The 19,270-nt window shown below is 26.9% G+C and overlaps 1 protein-coding gene across 1 annotated transcript in view; it reads right to left on the bottom strand.

Moving 5' to 3' along the window:
- LOC132919344 (NEDD4-binding protein 2) overlaps positions 1-19,131 on the bottom strand; it is a 40,923-nt gene extending 21,792 nt beyond the window's left edge. Inside the window, exon 1 of the mRNA XM_060980899.1 lies at positions 18,912-19,131. The gene's annotated coding sequence lies outside the window, so the exon portion shown is untranslated. The remainder of the gene's footprint in view (positions 1-18,911) is intronic.
- Positions 19,132-19,270: the final 139 nt, after the last annotated feature.

The following is a 19,270-nucleotide window of genomic DNA, read 5'->3' on the forward strand; positions in this document are numbered from 1 at the left end:
ACCCTGACACCACCCCCCCCCCCACCCACAAAAAAAATTATGCCTTTGTCTTTTTATATATCTAATATAACAAAAAACTTATTTTCACAGTTATTTTATATGAGCAAAGAAGATAAAACCAAATGTTCAGCATGCAGTGGAGTCCAATTAACAGTCAAACGCATTCGTTGAATGTAGAAAAATGGGAGCTTGAGCAGCTATAGCGTCAAACACAAAATCCACCAATCCCTAGGAAGAAACAACATAGGTAACCAATAAACGAATGTTAAAATATATAGAATAAATCATAGATAAATTATTGCAGAAAAAAAATATCTTGTAAACAAAACCTTAATGTCCTTAATACAATCTTTAATTATCATATTATTATTTAAGTATTGTACGTATTATTACAATAAAAAAACATTTTAGCCATCCAATGACCAATTTTCCGTGGCTTATATTTATTAAATGACTTATTTTCGTATAGACAACACTACAGTCAACACAAAACTACATGTACACAATACTAATTCGACGACCACCACTGGGCGGTGCCACGCGCAGTTAAGACAAAAGAACGTCTGAAAAATGCAGAAAAAAGTTATTACGGTCTGTTTCTATAATTAAGCGTGAAACGTACATTATATATTGTGCATATATATATTATTATGATATGTACATACACAATAATACATAATATGTATACGCATGTACCTACGCACGATAATAAGATTATTTTTTTATTTTTTTTTTATATATATAATAATATAATATATTATAAGATATGCAATCAATCACGTCACAAGGCACGAATTCCAATGCAACTCCGCGGAGTATTTTTATTATTAGTATAATTATTTCGTCGGAGAAAAATATTTTAAAAATTTGGTGATAAAAAAAAAAAACGAAAAAGATACAATATAAATAAATAATAAAATCACAAGCGCACGTGTATCACGCACGAAATATATTAACTGTGCAATAAAATATTTTTTATCGATCACGTGATCTATAATTAATCGTCGACAGTCCAATAACCGACTGTGCGCGTACACAAGGAGTCGAAAAGTCAATGTTAACATGTCTAATAGTGCAAAGTTCGTTTCGAAATGGATTATAATATATATATGAATTATGAATGTAAAACTGTAGAAATCCATGCGTCGATCAACGTGCACGGAAAAATCTAATTTGAATAACGGGAACGGATAAGGTTGTCAAGATTGGCTTGGCCCCGTTGATATAATATTTCTATACTATATAATATTATATATTATAATTAATTGTTCGTAATAAAGCGGTATTCGATTTTTTTCTTATTTGATGATTTACAATCTTTACTTCGCGGTATAATGTATAACAAGCAAATTTGATACAGGATAATATAAAATTGTATAATAACTTTTTTCACATCTTTAATATTTGTATAAGACTAATTTTGAAGAAGCAATAACAATAAACTTCTATTTTAGTGTATTTTAAAGTGAATTCAGAAAAAAAAAAATTACCATTGTATAATGCATTTTCATTATATAAATATAAAATATAATAAATACATTTTTAACGCAATTTTAAAATGCATATTTTTAGATTTTTAAGACATTTTTGTATTATTTATTGTAATTTTTAATTCATTAAAATCTCAGCCCAACTTATTTTATATTAAGTTTAAGTACTTGTTTTGTTATAAAACATAATCTCACTTGGCTTAAAATAACCAGCAAGTGGACCATATAATACTCACCCCGTTAGCCCCAAAGTTGAGTTTTGTAAGTTGCTAAGTTTTATAATACATATGTTATATTTTGCAAATTGTTTTACGATGCCGAATTAGTCCAGTAACGTTTAGTAAATATAATACATAGACTATAACTGTTAAATGAATATTTAACAGTAGTTATATATATATATATATATAAAGAGTGTCCTGTGAAGATTTATCCATTATTATGATATTTCCTGAAATAATGGAGATGTCATAATTATGTTGTTTTTTTAAAGATTCGCAGGGACAACGGACAAAAACTGCAAGTATTTTATATTTTAATTTAATCTAACGTTTTGGTAAAAAAGTTTAAAAAAAATCGAAGATTGCTATTATGTAGAGTTTATTTTTCTGAGAATATGTTTGTATTATTATACGGGCACGAGCCCGTGGGCCAAGTGTTTGATAACACTGTCACTTAATTATCACAATTTTTTTTTTGATACTAGAAAAAATATTAAAAACCATGAGATTAATGAAAATAAAATGTTGGAACGTCGACATTTTCAGAAAAATAAACTACAAAATGGCTATCTTAAATTTTTTGTTTTAATTATTAAGTTAATAATAAAGAATTATTTTTTTAACTTTTTACCAAATCATTAAATTAAATTAAAACATGAAATACTTGTAGTTTTTGTCTTTGTGCGTCTTTAAAAAAAACATAATTATGGTATCTCCATTATTTCAAGAGATATCGCAATGGGTAACTGTGTATAACTCATGAGAAGTGAATATGGTGGTAATGTAGTATACAGTCATATTATTATACCTATTAAAGTGCTTACTCTTAGAAAATAATCTTCAATGCTATATTCCACATCATATACATTATCATTATATTATTGATATTTGTATGTAAAATAATTGATGTTTTTTTAGGTAAATACGTGTTGTCGAATATTAGAGCATCTAGAGCAGATTTAAACGCGGGATGTGGATGACATAAAAAGAGGTATATTTAAGAGGTGTTTTTTAAAACTTAAAAAAGTTTGACTACTTATTATATTTGTATGTTATTATTAAATGTGTTAAAAAATCAATGACGTTATGAGTGTGGTATAGCTATGTCTATTTGACACTATATTTATAGTAAAATTTCTTAGTGGATATTGTATGTATAATGTATAAACTATAAACATATTTACATACTATGTTATTTTAAGTGTTATTAAAATTTCTTTTTAAAGGGAATTCATTTTAGCTTCTTCCATTCTATATATTTAATAAAAGGAATTAGTTTCAAGTCTTCGTTTACGCTTTTAAAACAGAACACGTTCCAATAAGAATTTAAAAATTAACTTGATATAATGTCTTATAAGTACCACAAAAAAATAAAATTTAATAATAATTAGTATTACGCAGGTAGTTAATGAGTATAAAATATGTATAATAGTGTTATGTTCTAAATTAAAAAATATGTAGTAATTAATAATAATATCATTATTATCAATGTAAACTGTAAATGCATAAGAACTAATTACTTCGTATCTACTATTAGGAGGCAACTATGTTTAATTAATTATTTATAGAAAATTCTGTAAAACGATTACAATTAATTTTATGACTTTATGAGTGTTCATGGAAATCTGATATTGTTAATGTCCGCAAGGATCACAAAACACACGTCTAGATTCTAAAGCCGAGAAAAATATTTGAAAACATCAATATTGATTGTATGTTGCAGCACTACAGTTGAGATAGGAAAAGGAAATTGTTTTCCAGTGTTCGTAATTTTTTGGCGAGCACAGAATAATTAATAATTATTATTACTTTTTATTTTCCATTTATTATTATGATATTATAAACAGTATCAATTATAATAAATAACGAAGACGAGATAAGAAACACGTCTCGAATAAAATATTAAATGAAATAAAACAAAACAAGGTTTTCCTCGGGCCATTTATTAAATTTATAAAAATGTTAATAATTTATTTAAAGAAATTATCACTTTTTTAATCCCTATACTTAAGAATTCCTAATTTATTCCTATTTCTTATTGTAAAAAAAAAATGGAAGTAATTCCAGAAATACGTTACTTAACAACACTGAAATACGATTACAATTTACAGCACAGTAAAACGTCCAAAAACAAAAGTAGGTACCTACCTATATCTTAATATAATATAGGAATACACGATGAACAACTATAAACACGTTTATTCTCCTCGGCGTAGGTTCTAATCTAAGTTCTGTGGTACTTATTGTATAATAGTGCTACGATATAGTATGTAAATATATAACTTAAGGTGGGTCTTTGATTTCACATCACCGCCAGTGTTTGTTAGTTAATACAATAAAACCCAGCAAAACGTCTTTTATAATCTTTCGACAATACAAAATATCATATTTATATTTTAAAGTATCTTCCCTTGTGTCTATATAATTATAGTTTATTGTAAACACCAACAGCGATAACTATCCGCCAAATACATCGTACAATTTTGTAATTACCAGTTTTTATTGTTTCAAACCAATTTACACTTTTGGTCTGCACTCTGCACACATCATCAATAACTACGTAATTTATGTGTAATAATATATATATCTCAACAATTGTATATGTTTTATTATTATACATAATTATATACAATAGAGCGTCGATTATCCTCATTAATTGGGATTGAGGGGGTACGGATAATAAAACAATGATTAAAAATATACAATGAATATAAATTTAAATGTTTTATCTAATTAAAAATAAAACTTATATTATATTGTATTTATAACGCATAAATATAATATGATAAAATTAATATACATGTATTGTTAAAAGTAGATAAGAAGTAAAATTAATTTTAATTTAAAACTATAAAATACATTTTTTATATCGATAATTATTGACATATGAATAATTAACGATCCGTTATAATGCAAAATGTCTGTTTAGAGTAAAGGTAATTCATTATATATTACGAGTATAGCCTTATTAATTAGTAATTTTTCAATTTTAAAATTGTACACGATTTATAATATATTGGTGGTAAAATAATAATACATTAAGCCGCATGAGTACTCGGGGACCAGGGTATTAAACGAATAATGCAAAGACATATTCATTTGTTGAAGAAACCATTCAGCGACAGAACTTCAGTAGATATCCTTATTAATAATAAATCTATAATACTATACATAATATCACTATTATCACTTACCTATATAAATATATATGGATAATTTATAACCATTAATAATTATATACTATTATTGTTTCTTTAATAATACATTTTTAACTAATTATTAAAACTGGACAATATACTGCTATTATTAAAACTAATTTAATTTGATAAATTGAAATTGTATTGTTAATTGTATAGGTATTATAGGAAACAAAAAATTATTTAAATACATATTATTTATATAAGCTTATAAATTTTAATTATATATATACTATATACAGGTTTAGATTGTTATTGTTTATTCATATTTAAAATTTCTAACAAATAACAGATAAAAACGTATAATAATATTTATTAGATAGTATTATAAATTATAAATTATAATAATGTTCATATAATATAATCATAAAATTGCCATGTCTACAGAGTTCAAAACTATGTCCTCGATAATTTTTTATATTTTTGAATATAATAAAGCAAAATAAAATAAACAACATAAAACTGAAACAGGAACTCGGGTTCAAGTGCACACGTGTATATATACAATACATTTATGTTATATACAAACAGGTATATACATACACACAATGCCAATTGTACGTTACATTTTACCCTTATATAGCGAGCTATTGTCACGGTTATGGCTCGCGAGTTAGAGTCAATGTCAACCGAATTCCACAAAATACCACCCTTACGGTAAAGGTTTTTTTCTTAAATTTATCGACACGAATCAGGTGTTGCGTTCCAGTATATGATTTCCAAAACGGACCGAAAACATTTGGTTTCGGATATTTTTACAAGGTATATGCCTGCGCTTAAAAGGTAAAACGACACATTGCATTGATGAACACATATTTCTTAAATGAGAAACAATTCAATACACTGTGTTCAAAAACAAAAACATTATAGCCAACAATTGTATGTAAAGCGTAAACTAAAAATAATTAAATAATTATATAAATTGTTGAATAAATTCGTAAAATTACAACAGCTGAAGTTAGATGAATAATGTATTGTTGAAATGAGCTTGACATTTTTCACATAAAAATAAAATAACTATGTGGATGAAACTATATTGTTATCAGCGATCACTATACTTTATATAATACGTATGTGAGGACATTGTGACAATGTGACATATCCTAGGGATTTAGTTTCCCTGCACAATTCGTACTTGTTTAAGACAAGTTCTTTGTATGTTTATCACCCAGAAAGTTATTAAAAAAAAAAACAAATTTCTAAGTAAATAATACGAGAATAATTGCAACGAGAAAATTACGTATCCTTGTGCGGGATCCTTTAAGTGGGTGATGAGGTTGGTGCTTATTATAACCATAGTTGTTTATTTACTTACATAGTTATATGTTATTGTTAAATACTAGTTACGTACGTGTGTGTCTATTCAATATTTGGACAGTATCAATACTACTAATACTGATGCGTAATAAACGACATTGATTATTGATTATAATAAAATATATAATATATTAAATATTTATGACTGTGATGTATAAATGTGTAATATGATTATAAAAACACGTTATACTATTTCTTTGTTATTGTTTAATTAAGTAAACGATTTAATTGTTTTCTTGTCAGTATAGGATAAATATATTATTTTATTTAATATTTTATGTATCAAGAGCAACATTTAAACCATCGAAATTAGGATCAATGCGTATATAAGTATAGGTACAACGGTAAAATAAAATAAACTTAATATAATAGCCATTTAAGTGGGTATTATTGATGACATTAGCGGGTATTATGTAGAATAAATTAATGCTGCAATAATTTTCTGTTATTGTTATTATTCAGCGACTTAGATAATTCCAGTATCCACGGAGGAGTCGCAGGATAAACCTCATACCCAAATTAAAAACCGTCAAAGCTCAACTTCACTCTCATATGATCATATTGACAAAAATTTATCTATTTATTATAATATTATATAGGTAGGTACTTTAAATATTCTTATAAATACATTTAAACAATTTTATCTGTTGCTGTAATAGTATCTGTAATTTATCCTTTAATCAAAATACATGTTATACGATGTAAGAGTATGTTAAACGCGGGTTATTCTTCAATCATTTATTCGTTTACTGCACAGTGAATGAGTATACCTACGTCTGATTAAAATTAAATTGACATTAATTCGAAGAATTTCGTTTTAATTTCATAACGTAGTGGATATCAATAAAACTTAATTAACGGTATTTTAAACTCGTCGTCACATATTAAACAATGGCCTTGAAATTGACACGATAGCGTGATAACAAAATTAAAAAATATACACTAAAAATATGAGACGAACTATTATAATCTATAGAGTATACATCAAAAGAAAATGGAAAATTTAAATGTGTTTATATTATAATATACAGGTATTAATACATATTAATTCATTATGCATAGATAAAGGTATAAAGAGTGCAGTATATATATATATACCAGTGGCGGATTAAGCTATTTGCCGCCTACAAGTAAGACATTTGCCACCGTTTCAAATTATAATGTTATATTATAGGTAAATATATTTTATTTAAGTGTACCAATTTTGCCGCTCCAATCATCTGATTACTTTGCCTGTAGGCTAACCCGACGCTGATAATTTACAATCCGCGCGGTGTCATTTTGACATTTTCAGTAATATTTTATTGGTAAACCTTCTTAAAATCTATCTATATATGTAATATATGTAATATATATGTGCTATACATTTTTATTTTTTTATATATATCACCGCGTATAAAAGAAAAAACGGCCTCGAGTACCAAATTTGATGGGCGCAGAGGGTCTGCAAGGGGTTAAAATACGTCGACGTTTCTACGGTACTCTGCGGGTGCAGGATGGGAAGGACGCAATGTGGGGGTGGTATACACAGCAGCTGAGACGACGAGTGAGCCGAGGATAAGATAATGGTTGATAAGGCAGCCCGGCTTAAACGTATAAACACACACGCGCATGGCTATATTATACACGGGTACATGCATCATCGCAGGACCTTTTCGCCGCAGCTGGTCCTCGCGGTCCGAGTCCTTTTTATAAACAGCTGGCTCTCAAGAAAACCGTGAGAACTCTGTAGACACCCAAAAAGGATATATTCACACACAGTGCGTTTAATTTCCCACACACAATATAAACACGCTTGTTTAGGTACTTATATATTATACATATACAGGTGGCGTACGCGTACGATTTTCCACTTTTCTTGGCCCGTTTGAATAGGTAGCTACTGCAGATTGCAGGTATACGAGATAACCGTGCATGAAGTAACAAGTCATTTCAATCTGAGGTGAGAGAGAGATAATCCCTGACTAAAATTATTTCTTAATGATTAACCTTATTAATAAAAATACTCATTTTAGCTATATTAAAAAAAAAAAAAAAAAATAAAAATCAAAGAAACATTTACAAATTATACAAATAGGTAAATTAATATAATATAAATAATAATTTTATAATTTTTTTATAAATAATGCATTATAGTTATATGTAATTATTAAATGCTTATTGTACTCTATCTTTTCCAATACAAAAGTCTATACAAGGTAACATATATATATACTGATATCAGTGGCGGTAGCCAGAATTTTTCTTCGGGGAGGGGGAGGGTGTCTGCAGCCTTCTCAGCTCTCATTCCTTGGCTACATCACTGACTGATATGTTTTTGTAAATAGGAAATTAGTAAATTTTTTACAGTAATACAATTATTGAAAATATCCTAACTAAAATTTTTAGTGGGTCATGATTCACCAAGGCCCCCTAGTTTCGCCAATGTAATTGTGGTTGTTAACATATATATGTGATAAATGGGCATGCGACTCTATGAACATAATATTAAGTACATATATTATTATGTAATACGATGCGCAATTATTTTATAATTTATTAAAACAGCTTTTTGTATTTCCGTATATATTATGTATAATATATATCAATTATTTATACATTAATTATGATAATTAGGCATTAATTAATACCACGTGTGTATCTAGGTATACACTGGCACATATACGCACTGATGAAATATACATAATACATTATATATATACATAGTGATCCACCAATTATCAAGAATACTGAACCTCATTATTTTTACTTTATTGATTAATTAATTTAAATTCTGATTTTTAGAACTTTTAAATAGGTATTTTAAAGAGCCATATTTTCAATTATTTAAATTGTTATACCATTTAAGAAGTAATCTAAGGTGATATAACCTTATTTTTCAAATAAAAACCAATATTTTTTTACTGAAAATTGTTAAGTGGGTGAAATTTTTAAAATTTTGAGGTATTTAAACCAAAGTTACAAGGAGAAGTTTCAGAGTAGGTATATCAAATATTGAAGTTACTCACCTATTTGCTCATCGGATATATTTTCAAATCATAAGAACTCAAAAAATCTAATCATTCAAATTTCAATTTAGATACACTAATATTTAAAAAAAAAAGCCATTTGATTAACAATTTCTAGAGAAAAGGGCGCTTATCGTTCGAAAAAAAATAAATTTTATCACCTTAATTAAGACAACTTTTTAATGTCTAAAAAAAATCAAAGTATTTAAAAAAAAATAGTAACTATAGGTAAATCAAAAAATTAAAATTTGTAGAAATTTGTTACTAAAGAAAAATAAATGGGGTTCATCGTGCTTGGGGAATCACTCTGTATACAAGTAGTTATCGCATAAAACAAAAAATACATTTATAGTCTAGTCACAACATTCAAAACCAGAGAGGAATTTTTCTTAAACAAGTTTGAAACATTTTATTTTGTATTTTGGTGCACGCTTGGCTACTAATTAACATACGTCATACACATAATATAGCATTCACGGACAACTCGAAATACAAATATTACACAATATGTATAGTTACGGCGATCATGAATTTTATTGACAAACCTCAGAAATACTTATGTTTGTGATAATGAAATAAGTTTTAATTATATCAATTCCGAGTTAAAAATATCATATATTATAAGTGAGAGGGACTTGGTTTTATCATTATACACTATGTAATCGAGAAAAAAAGTTTACAAAATATAAGCCTTGTATTTTAGTTCCCACTATTCTCAGAATTGCTGTATAGAAAACCCACCTTTTCTATTATTTTACTGACATGATAAAAAATCGATTTTAAACACAATTTAGTTTCATAAAATTTTCAAGACAACATTAACCAACGTGAAAGTATTATTTATATAATCATGGCCGATAATTTATATGTTTGTTGTACCACTGGTACCTGATAATATTAATATTATAATATAAATAAATAAATAAATAAATCATTTAAAAAAAAATTAGCACGAAGGGGAGGCATGCACCCCTATTCCGCACAGTGACTACGGCCCTGAATAATACTTTATTTCAATATTTCATTCATATTTTTTTTATAGATATATATACCACGACTTTAATATTAATTCCTAAGCTGTATACACATAATTGAATATTGAAACGATAAAACTAATTATAAAAAATACAAATAAAATAAATATAAACCTAATGGTACGTCCCAAGTCCAAATACTGCGCAGTAGTAATTGCAGCTACCGAAATATTATTATACACTAACCATGTTTTGATGTATCGTATTATACAAACTGCTTAGGTAGGTTCGTAGGTATAATACTCGTATAGTCGTATACGTGTTATTAAGGTTGGATACGGGATGAACGTACCCTGCTCGGCAGTCAGGTGGTAATAACAAGTCTACGAAGGCATATTATAAATAATAATCGTATTATATTATATAGCCGCTTAGATTGATCAAATCTTACAGACCGCAATCGGGAGAGGAATAATCGTCGCCGTCGTTATTATTATGATTACAATACATTCTTTATTTTTGTTGCCTATAATATAATGTATAGGTGTATTATAACTTAAAAGCGTGTATTGTGTGTACAAATTACAAGGTGATTTATTTAAATGTCTACACTTGTTATTTTGTAAACTTTTGAATATTTTTAAAGGAGTATTTATTTAATTTTGTTATAACTAGGGCCCGGATTCCAATGCAAAATGCATCATTTTTTGATTAATCCTAGACAATGCTTTCCAAGTTTATAATTTGATTCATGTAACAGAGACTTCAAAGGTGAAATTTTTATTTTGCATTTTTTTGCTTTTTTTTGCATATTTCAATATTTTTTCATTTTTAGAACATATTTTAGCTTTTTTCGGTCATTTTTTCGTTTTTAATGCATATTTGTATAATATACAAGTATAATATATAGACATATAGTATTTATACATTTTACTGCCAAAGATTAAATATACTAGCAGTATTAAATCTCTGATACAATATTCTTTACTCTATGGATACAACTTAATAATCTAAATATAGGTAATTCAAAATGGAGTAAAATACGATAATGTTTTATTGTTTGTCAGCGACGCAGCTCCATACATGGTTAAAGCTGGTAAAAATATAAAAGCTCTGTACTCAAAAATGGAACACGTCACATGCCTCGCACACGGTCTACACAGGGTAGCTGAAGAAGTGCGAGAGCATTTTCCTAAAGTGGATGCATTGATATCAAATGTAAAGAAAATTTTTTTAAAAGCACCTTCTAGAGTTCTAAAGTTTAAATGTATGGGCCCAACTATTCCTTTACCACCTCAACCAATACTGACACGTTGGGGTACTTGGTTAGAAGCGTCGGTATACTACTGTGAATATTTTCAATTTATTAAAACAGTTATTGATGGATTTGAAGAAAACGATGCCATAGCTATCAAAAAAGCGCAACATTTAATGGCAGACAAAGAAATTGAAGCTAACTTGATATTCATAAAATCCAACTATGGAAATATACCAAGCTGTATAACACGCCTTGAAGCATCAGATATACCTCTAGTTGAGGCAATTGGTATCGTAAATAATGCCAAAACTTGTATTTTAAATAATACAAGCAGTTATGGAGAAGCAATAAAAAAAAAATTAGAAGTTGTTTTAAATAAAAATAATGGTTATACTGTAATGGAAACGATTTCAAGTATTTTAGAAGGTAACGAAACCGCTCTAAAAAACATACCAGGAGAATTAACACCAGATGACATTTGTCATTTTAAATATGCTCCTATAACATCAGTGGACGTCGAACGAAGTTTTTCAACATATAAAAATATTCTTTCGGACAACAGAAGATCGTTGGTGTTTGAAAATATTAAACAATATATTATTGTTCAATGCAATGCTGAACATTTTATAGGTAAAATAGCTTAACGTAGAATTTAACATAATCTTAAGTGTATATTTTGGTATGTTTAGAATGAATAATATTTCCCCTAAAACGGCCAAAACATGCGTGTCAACATCATATCAGTCAATATTTCAAATTTTCAGTTTTTTTTTAATAAAATAATTATTATGTCATTTATAAATTACAATTTGTATAAAAAAATATATATGGCATTTTTAAGGTCATTTTTGTGGTAAATTGTATTTTTTAAGTGCATTTTTAAGGTCATTTTTGTGGTAAAATGCATTTTTTAAGGGCATTTTTGGCTATTTTTTAGAGCATATCTGTATGGTTTTAAGTGCATTTAAATCCGGGCCCTAGTTATAACTTATAAATTTAGTAGAGTAGCAGATCAACATTTTCGGGGTACCTTTATCTATTTGCCATTGTAATCTATTCCTCATTTAAACTTTAAAGTTTAAATACTTATAATTTATAACCTACAAGTCTATAACCAAATTATATAACTAGAGGTGTACTGAAGTGTTGGGCCCAGTGGGAAAGGGTTACCCGCCCAACTTATATATAGGTGAACTGAAGAGGACTTAGGTCCCCCAAAATGATTAATATTCACCACTCAAAAAAAGAAAAAATATGGATACAACACTTTTAAAAAAATCTTTAATCAATATTGTAAATTGTTATAGTACAAATAGGTATAAATAATATGTACAATTTTTATTAATTAGGTTATTAAATAGATTCCATGGCGTATAATATTTTATACACCTGTATTAGGTATGTTATGTTAAATAAATTAAATTTGTTCGTTTTTATAATCATACAAATTATTCAAACATTTTTAAATGTCTACTATTTGCAGAAAGTTATTGTATTAAAAGTTTTAAGCTTATTTTATTTTTTTTTAATGATCATTTGATCACTGACTTTTGTTGTCGAAAGATTGAGTGACATAAGCACTTTTAATTTATTATTATTTGCTATGTCTATTCTAAAATGTTAACCTTTTGTAGTCTTTCATGCATAAATAAGCAATCTTTACAGTAACATCTTTCTAAAGGCAAAGAAGCTATAGTAGAGGCTTAAAATAATTTCTATATTGTAATAAAATGTATTTTTGTGCATTATATATAATGTCGTCTTGTAATCATACATAATATCATAAATTATCAAAGAAACAGATTCCTATGTCTGCCACGTTTTAGATAAAACTTTAGTCAAAACCCCTTAAGATTTTGGTCAATAGTTGTCTCATAGCGTAACATGCAAATCAAAAATTACTATAACACGTACGGACATGCGCGGTCCAATCATCGCTGTCTCACTGATTACATATTTAAATATAATAATTATCCTTAAGAGTTATTTTATTGAATATTAAAAGTTATAAACAGTAGTGTCGGGCTGAATTAAATTTTTAATTTAATTATTGTTTATTAATGACAAATTGAAAATCGACATTTACAACGATCTTAAGAGTTTATTATAATATGCTTAAATAAATCACTCTGTATAATATTATGTCTTTATATTAATAATAATAATTAATAATCAAAAAAATACCGACCTACACTGAAATCCCAGCGTTTCGTGTAAACATTATGTTTGTGCGCCCCGTCGTCACTAGCTAATAGCTACCGGTCTTCAACTGTATTTTTTTTCTTTTATCCACTAGCTGTGCGTATATTGTTTTATACAATAACAATGCGCGTCTAATAAACGTGTCCGTGTACGTCATAATTAATGAAGCCCATATAGTACCTATGTACGCATAATATTGGCGCATCCATCATTAATCTTCGTCATTTCGTGACGAGGAGAAAAATGAAATCTTTTGCACTGATCTCAACAATTATGTACGCACTTTGGGAACCGCATGGTGAATATCTATATACATGCATATACGATAACGGGTCGCGCCGGGTGTTCGTAAAAATATTACATTATTATTGTCGTGGTGTATTTTTCGATTCGATTTGACATCCATTGTTATATGTGTGAACATGTGATTTATACCTATCGGTAGCGATCAACGAGATGTTATGCAACGAATGATCTATACTCAGCACTCATATTATAAGCTAGGGACCCACGCCTGTACGATTTGTACAATACAAATTCAGGATAAACATTTCTCCATAAGTAAGTCAACATTTCATCTCATTTAATTTGTTGATTTATATATATATATAATATATTATCTATATTGTTATATACAATAATAGGTAAGTATATAATATATATAGGTAATAATAATTAATACTAGGTAAGAGTGGAATGGGAAACAATAATATAATATATGACAGAAATTGATGAAATGAAGCAATTTTAGCGGTTATATAGATATGTTTTTGATTTGGTTTAATTGTTCAATTTAATTTTTAATTTTAATTAGTTGATTAAAATAGTATTTTATAATAGATATTTTTAAAGGATGTCAGTGCTCTATATGTTTTCTCTATTTAACGCAGCCGCAACATAGTAAATTTGTGTTCAGCAGATCCATGTTGCATCGTTAGCTTTAATATTAGAAATTTATCGTCAAAGTTATTGGAAATAAGAACATTATCTATAACATAGCATGGGATTTTTTTTGTTATTCTTATTTAAAAATGAGCTATAATTACATAATATGTAAAATATCATAATTTTTAAAAGGCCTATAACTTTATACTGTCTTTAAAATTAAAACATCAATAAAATCCTATTACGTGCTTTAGATACCTAATGTTCTTACTTTTAAGTTTGATAATTGGTAAATGAATTTTAATATTAAAGCTATAACGCAAATGTGCATCTGATGAATGAAAATGTATTATGCTGCGCGAAGCCAAGAGAGAAAACAAATGGGGTCTTTAAATCCCCTTAATACCAAAGAGGACGCAGGGGAATTAACTGATCCATAAGAATTATAATATAATAAAAATAATTTGACGCTTTATTTCACGATATCTATAAAAATTAATATATACTTTAATTCATTTTCGATGATGAAGGGGATAGGGGAATTGGGGATCATGCAATAAAGTATAAATGAAAAATCACATTTTAAGGAAACGAAAAATACGTCTCATTTATGTATTATTAGTAAAGACATTTTATTTTTGACAGACAATTTAAAATTATATGTAAATTATAAAATTCAAATATTTGATAATGAAAGTCTCGTAGACTATGGACAAGATATTGTAATAATCAAACAATTTCCAGATTATTATATTCCGTTTTACCCACGAAACGCGTCTATATTATTTGCATACATATACTGATGTACGTGAATATTCGTGTATTTCAAGTTCAAAATATCTACGCGTGAGTTTGATTATTATCGCCTATCGGTTATCTGTGTATAGTCGAGAAAACATAATTGATAAGAGTTATTATAAATATTAAGAACGATACTTAAACTATTAAGTAATTGAGAATATTTCAAAAAAATATATAACTTAAAAACAAATGGCGCATCTCAAAGCGTCAATAATCAAGAAGAATGCAGATAGTTGGCATTCTTCCTGTTTTCAAAATCATAATATATGCTTTTCACCATGATACATACAAAATATTTACTATTTAGCAATCAACAGGTTTACATTTTTATCTATACCTAACGCTCTCATCATAAATGTCTCTGAACATGTCCAAAATTATTTTACATTATATTAATAGCATTTTGTATTTTTTAAATTGTTTTTTCTTTTAATAGTATGGGTTGACATACAATTTTACCTAGGTATGGAAAGATTAAACGCAATAGCTAAAACTGATATGGGTCTCTCTAGATCATAAGTATAATATTATATTGTTATACAACGCTTGCAGTATTCGGATGCCCGTCAGAATGAGGATAGTTTTTTTAATAAAATTCATATTAATTATTATAATATGTTTATTGTATGATGTACATATTATAAATATATAGGAAATACGTGTATGGCGTAGCAGTTGTTATATTATATCATTACTGTATAATTATGTCGTCAACGACCGTTTTCAAAGACGTGTGTTTCATTTTTACCCTGATGAAGTTAGTCGTTGACTACATATACCTTCAATTATGTTTGAAAATTATATTGCTCTCTATTAACAAGCTATAGAGTACCTATATAATATATATGCTCCAGACCGGAACAAAAAGGATTAAGTGGGCATACACTTATCGAACATCATGATGTCGTGTCCGAGAAGATTAATAATAACGATTTTATTTTATATAGACTATATTTTCATTAATAGTGCTCGTCAAAATCGACTCGTTTAGACCTCGGCGCGCATTATTATAAAAATATTAAAAGATAAGAATAATTACATACCGTATCTTGATTCTAAACATTTTGTATACGCATAAATACATAAGAATGGGTCGGAGATTTCTATTGGTGTAGGACGTATAGTATATACATAGGAGGAAACTGTGTTCAATAAAATAACTGTTTAAATAAATCTTGTGTGTGTTTTTGTCGTTACTTAAAATATGTAGGTAATACCTATCTAAAATGCAACGCGCAGTGTTTAAGAAATGTCTTTAAATTAAATCTTGTTTAAAATCAATTCTCTCGTAGGAAGGCCACCTATATTATTATTATACACCATACATAGTAAAAATGTAGGAACACAAACCATTGTACATTTTAATAGATAAATATCGATTAAATATGAATTTTTATAAAAAAAACTTTACCAGGATAAAATAATGTTATATTATACAACCATTTTTTTTTTAATATTCAGGTATTCATTTATAATAAAATATCCTAATGTGACGACTAATCGTGTTTATGTTTAATTAAAAATAGTATTATAATGATAATTGATATTATAATATGGTCTAGTGCTAGTTTATGTTATAATCTAGTAACAGTAATATATTTTTATAATTTGTGTAGTAATTAATATTATAAATTATAATCATACAATAAAAACACATTATTACATCACTCAGATATAAGGTATGTAGTTATTAAATACCTATGTATCATAAGTACGTGAAAGTTCTGTTATATCTTTAAGTGAAAATGAAATAAACCTAGTAACTAGTAGTACGCAGAAAAACTCTATGTTACATATAACTTATAAGTATATAATCGTTAATATTCTAATAATATAGCTAGAATGGTTTTATGGTTTTTTTTAACAGTATAAAGAGTAAACACTTATTACCTCGAAATTAATTAAACACTTTTGAATACAATGTTTTACATGATTCGATGTTATTAAATAACATTTTTTAAAACGTTTTGATGAGCGGAATACCTAACCTACCTATAGTGGACCAACATTTTTTGGGAGTATCCTTGTAAAATTCCATTCTGTTCATCTCATCGTTCATTACTTTTAACTAATTAACTATACTCATTGATGTTATTTGGCAAAATGTATTTATTATGTATTTTGTATGGAGGGGGACTGGTAAAACTCATTATAAAATCAAGCAGACTTCAAATTTCAACCTTCAACTTACTGTCCAAATTTTGCCACCAAAAAATATTACTATATATCCGTATCAATAAAATGTAAATAAAGTAAATTCATAATAAATTACTATCTGCTTATTTTAATGATAAATAATTGAAAAATACATTTATGAATAATAACCATGTTTTGCAATGATTAAACTCTCCGGATAACTTTCAAAAATCTCAGGGAGATAAAAATGTGTAAAAGAAATACTAGATTCAATATTACATACTCATATATTTTGTATTTCTGAAAAACCATTTTTAAGGACTTTAATTATTCTTATTATAAACATTTTAATAACTTAGAATCTACTCATTCAAATTTTAAATCCAATTAATTAAAATATTTCTAAAATTAATGCAAATTTAAAGAATTGAGAATACGATCATTAGGTAAACTTTCAATTTTTGGAAATTTGAATTTTAATAAATTCACTATTACATGGAAAATCAAAAAATATCAGGAAGCATGATATCATATGAGCATACTTGCGTACCACTGTATAATGTACATATTAAATAATAATATATCGAGAGTTGGACATTCATTATTTGAGTTAAAATATCCATTTCGTCTTAATAAAACGGATCGTTGGATGATGACTTACTAATTTCAAAATACGAATTGAATAATATACAAATAACAGGTTTTGTCTACCTAATAGGTATTATTATGAAATTCGTTACAATATATAACTATATAAGAAAAAATAAGGTATAACAAAAACCTTATAGAAAATGTTTTTATCAATGATACCTACTTAGTACGTCCACAATAAAAAGCGGTACAGATGGCGTTTATATTTATCATTATATTATATTATATTATGTACCTTTGCCACCTGTTTTATTAACATTGTCAATTGTCATATTATTATTTAGTATTGACAACTGTTTCTAATTAACCAGTTTCCAGCGTTTCCGGTTACCTTTATTATACATGTAATATTGGTTAAATACTAAATGACTGATTATATAATAATAATCCCATATCTGTAAGTCTAAGTGAAAAGTGACAGTCGTTAATTTACATTTCTACTGGTATAAATTGTAGTAATAATAATGTGATCATTTAATTTTTAATTTTTTATAAGCCTATATTATCTCGTAGGTACACTATACACGTTTATGCGTAATGATAAATGAATATAATGACATAAATGACTAAAATTTATGATACTTGGTTTAAATGACACCAGTTAGAAATATACTTACGATGCCAGTATTTTATAAATATTAATAATAGTTAGTATCTTAATAATATAAAGCTGACATTTATGAGTTAATTATTTTATAATTTTACATTAATTTTGTTTACACTTAATAATAAATTATATAAATAAATTAAGTATATTTTTCATGAACTTACCAAAAGAAGTTCCGGTTAATTTTTCAGTAATATACTAATATATGTATTTTTATACAGATAGTTATCTTCATGTACTAATAACTTATTCGTGATTTGAATCCAAAACGATATCGAGTTTATGTATAGTAATATGTATATATTATGTACCTATATCTATTCGATTTAAACAATTATAGACAGGTATTACGCGTATAACTAAGAGAAGATCGTAATTATTACTGTTCAATAGCAATGGCAAAGTTCTTATACAATTTATTTTAGACGTTATTAAAACGCATTATCAACAAAGATAAAACAAACTATATAATTTTATTAGTTAAAAATACATTATTGTTATTTAAATATTATAATATAATATG

Source organism: Rhopalosiphum padi, chromosome 2, assembly GCF_020882245.1.
Source record: "Rhopalosiphum padi isolate XX-2018 chromosome 2, ASM2088224v1, whole genome shotgun sequence".
In the NCBI taxonomy this organism is placed as follows: Eukaryota; Metazoa; Arthropoda; class Insecta; order Hemiptera; family Aphididae; genus Rhopalosiphum; species Rhopalosiphum padi.